Source organism: Tachyglossus aculeatus, chromosome 1 (genome assembly GCF_015852505.1).
Source record: "Tachyglossus aculeatus isolate mTacAcu1 chromosome 1, mTacAcu1.pri, whole genome shotgun sequence".
NCBI lineage: Eukaryota > Metazoa > Chordata > Mammalia > Monotremata > Tachyglossidae > Tachyglossus > Tachyglossus aculeatus.
Genome location: NC_052066.1, coordinates 160,527,699 through 160,531,882, shown reverse-complemented (window position 1 = coordinate 160,531,882; position 4,184 = coordinate 160,527,699). Strand labels below are relative to the sequence as shown.

General features: G+C 43.6%; 1 pseudogene; it reads left to right on the top strand.

Moving 5' to 3' along the window:
• The first annotated feature begins 3,008 nt into the window (after window positions 1-3,008).
• Window positions 3,009-3,125, top strand: LOC119936103 (annotated as a pseudogene).
• The last annotated feature ends 1,059 nt before the right edge of the window (window positions 3,126-4,184 follow it).

The window sequence follows — 4,184 nt, the reverse complement described above, 5'->3', positions numbered from 1 at the left end:
TAGTGCCTTGCACATAGTAAGCTCTTAACAAATGCCATTAAAAAAAACCTCTCATACTTAATAATGTGCTAAATTCCTGACCTCCTTCTTGCTTACTGCACCCACTTTTCAAGTGGGAACATGACTGGCAGGGTGTACTAAGTGTTTATATAAGTGTACTAGCACTATAATTAATTTCTTCATGCGAGTTCTTGGTTCCCAGATCTTTATGACTGGGTACCAGGTAGGACAGGGTCTGTGTCCAATTTGCATATCTTGTATCAACCCTGGCATTTAGTACAGTGCCAATCTATAGTAAATGCTTAACAAATAGCACAATGACAGCACCAAGACTCACCCCTCGACTATATGTTGCCAACTTGGACTTCCCAAGTGCTTAGTACAGTGCTCTGCACACAGTAAGCACTCAATAAATATGATTGATTGATTGATTGATTGATTACTCTATTTATTTATTTATTCCCCCTCCCCATCCCCCCCCCCTTACCTCCTTCCCTTCCCCACAGCACCTGTATATATGTTTGTATGGATTTATTACTCTATTTATTTGACTTGTACATATCTATTCTATTTATTTTATTTTGTTAATATGTTTGGTTTCGTTCTCTGTCTCCCCCTTCTAGACTGTGAGCCCGCTGTCGGGTAGGGACCATCTCTAGATGTTGCCAACTTGGACTTCCCAAGCGCTTAGTACAGTGCTCTGCACACAGTAAGCACTAATAAATACGATTGATTGATTGATTGATTACTCTATTTATTTATTTATTCCCCCTCCCCATCCCCCCCACCTTACCTCCTTCCCTTCCCCACAGCACCTGTACAGATGTTTGTACAGATTTATTACTCTATTTATTTGACTTGTTCATATCTATTCAATCAATCAATCAATTGTATTTATTGAGCGCTTACTGTGTGCAGTGCACTGTACTAAGCGCTTGGGAAGTACAAGTTGGCAACATATAGAGACTGTCCCTACCCAACAGTGGGCTCACAGTCTAAAAGGGGGAGACAGAGAACAAAACCAAACATACTAACAAAATAAAATAAATAGAATAGATATGTACAAGTAAAATAAATAAATAAATAAATAGAGTAATAAATATGTACAAGCATATATACATATATACAGGTGCTGCGGGGAAGGGAAGGAGGTAAGATGGGGGGATGGAGAGGGGGACGAGGGGGAGAGTAAGGAAGGGGCTCAGTCTGGAAAGGCCTCCTGGAGGAGGTGAGCTCTCAGTAGGGCCTTGAAGGGAGGAAGAGAGCTAGCTTGGTGGATGAGCAGAAGGAGGGCATTCCAGGCCCGGGGGATGATGTGGGCCGGGGGTCGATGGCGGGACAGGCAAGAACGAGGCACAGTGAGGAGATTAGCGGCAGAGGAGCGGAGGGTGCGGGGTGGGCTGTAGAAGGAGATAAGGGAGGTGAGGTAGGAGGGGGCGAGGTGATGGAGAGCCTTGAAGCCCAGGGTGAGGAGTTTCTGCCTGATGCGCAGATTGATTGGTAGCCACTGGAGATTTTTGAGGAGGGGAGTAACATGCCCAGAGCATTTCTGGAGAAAGACAATCTGGGCAGCAGCGTGAAGTATGGATTGAAATGGGGAGAGACACGAGGATGGGAGATCAGAGAGAAGGCTGATGCAGTAGTCCAGATGGGATAGGATGAGAGCTTGAACGAGCAGGGTATTCTATTTATTTTATTTTGTTAATATGTTTGGTTTTGTTCTCTGTCTCCCCCTTCTAGACTGTGAGCCCACTGTTAGGTAGGGACTGTCTCTATATGTTGCCAACTTGTACTTCCCAAGTGCTTAGTACAGTGCCCTGCACACAGTAAGCGCTCAATAAATACGATTGATTGATTGATTGATTGACTACAGCAGGAATCTCCTTGTGGCTGAGGAGGAGTATTTACATAACCAAATCAATTTAGAAATGTGAGGCTTCCTGGAAGTTAATGAATTATTCTTTAAATAGAGCCTGTTCCACCAGCTTGCAAAACTGAGATGCCAGAGATTGATACTTTGATACCCCAGCCCCACAGTTATTAAGTAAATATTTTATACTCTAGAATTCCTCAGGCTGTCTTAGCCACTCACTGCTAAGAGTTCTCATTACTGAGAAGCCCATCCTTCTATCAAACGTTTCTTCAGCTGGTTACCTCTGAACCCACCATGAGGGAAAGTGGAGACTCCCAGCTGATAATTCTCCTTCTATTTGACGATTGTTATCAATTCCCCTCTCAGCCTTCTCTTTTTGGGGGTAAAAAATTATGGATGACGAATCTCTAACTGAAGACAGAAAAAGATTCTCGGTGTCCATCTTACCTAATTTAAGTCCACCAAGAAAGGAGAACGCCAAAACAATTATTAGCTGGCACAGAAGTGTAAATAATCATAATAATGATGGCATTTGTTAAGCGCTTACTATGTGCCACCCACTGTTCTAAGCACTGGGGTAGATACAAGGTAATTGGGTTGTCCCACATGGGGCTCACAGTCTTATTCCCCATTTTACAGATGAGGGAACTGAGGCACAGAGAAGTTAAGTGACTTCCCAAAGTCATCCAACTGACAAGTGGCAGAGCTGGGATTAAAACCCACGACCTCTGACTCCCAAGCCCAGGCTCTTTCCATTAAGCCACGTGGCTTCTCCTAAAGGTAAAGTGTAAAAGGGTGAGTATGACATGGGCTGGGAAGACAAAAAAAACCTGGGGAAAGCTTCCTAATGGAGATGTGATTTCAGAAGGGATTTGAAGTTGGGGAGAGCAGAAATTTGCCAGATAGGAAGGAGAAGGCATTCCAGGTAAGGAGTAGCATAGCCTAGATGAAGGAGCACAGACCTGGGAGTCAGAGGACATGTGTTCTAATCCAGGCTCAGCCACTTACCTCCTGTATGATCTTGGGCAAGTCACTTCACTTCTCAGTGCCTTAGTTTCCTCATCTGAAAAATGGGGATACAATACCTGTTCTCCTTCCTACACTGAATTGTGAGTCCCATGTGGGACAGGTACTTGTGTTGTATGAAAGGAAAGAAGGTTAGCACTCCCCTTGAGAAGGATGGAAGAGGTCCTAGTGGCCTATACAACACATATATGGTTGTATACTTCGTGGCATCTAACCAAGTTTTTAGCTAGCTCTCTTCCTCCCTTCAAGGCCCTACTGAGAGCTCACCTCCTCCAGGAGGCCTTCCCAGAGTGAGCCCCTTCCTTCCTCTCCCCCTCATCTCCCTCTCCATCCCCCCCGTCTTACCTCCTTCCCTTCCCCACAGCACCTGTATATATGTATATATGTTTGTACATATTTATTACTCTATTTATTTATTTTACTTGTACATATCTATTCTATTTATTTTATTTTGTTAATATGTTTGGTTTTGTTCTCTGTCTCCCCCTTCTAGATTGTGAGCCCACTGCTGGGTAGGGACCGTCTCTTTATGTTGCCAACTTGTACTTCCCAAGCGCTTAGCACAGTGCTCTGCACACAGTAAGCGCTAATAAATACAATTGATTGATTGATTGATTGATTGATTGATTAACTTGTATTCAGCCCAGAGCTTAAAACAGTGTTTGGCAAAAAGGAAATGCTTAACAAACACCAATAAAAGGGGGGTTGGTCATGGCATCAGATGTGGGAGACAGTTGCCCATTCCTCTCTGCATCAAGAAGAAACTCCTCTCTATTACCTTTAAAAAATTTGTTCAGCTCCCTCCTTCCTTTTTATCCACTCTCTTCTCCCACTACAACACAGTATGCATTCTTTATTACTGTCAAGACAATCTACTCAGTGTGCCTTGTGAGAACAAGGCTAACAGTGAGAATTTCTCCTACAGCCCACCTTTTGCTCATTTCCTACCCCCTGCCTGGAACTCCCTCCCACATCTCATCTCTCTCCATCTTCAAAACCCTTCTGAAATCAAAATTCCTGCAGGGGACCTTTCCCAGATAACATCTAATCTTCCCACTCATAATAATGATAATAGTGGTTGTTATGCACTCACTATGGGCCAAGCACTGAACTAACCACTGGGGTAGATAAGATCTTCAGACATAGTCCCTATGCCACATTGGGCTCGAATCTAAGAATCATAGTAATAATAATAATGTTGGTATTTGTTAAGTGCTTACTACGTGCCAAGTACTATTCTAAGCACTGGGGGAGATAAAGGGTTATCAGGTTGTCCCACCTGGGG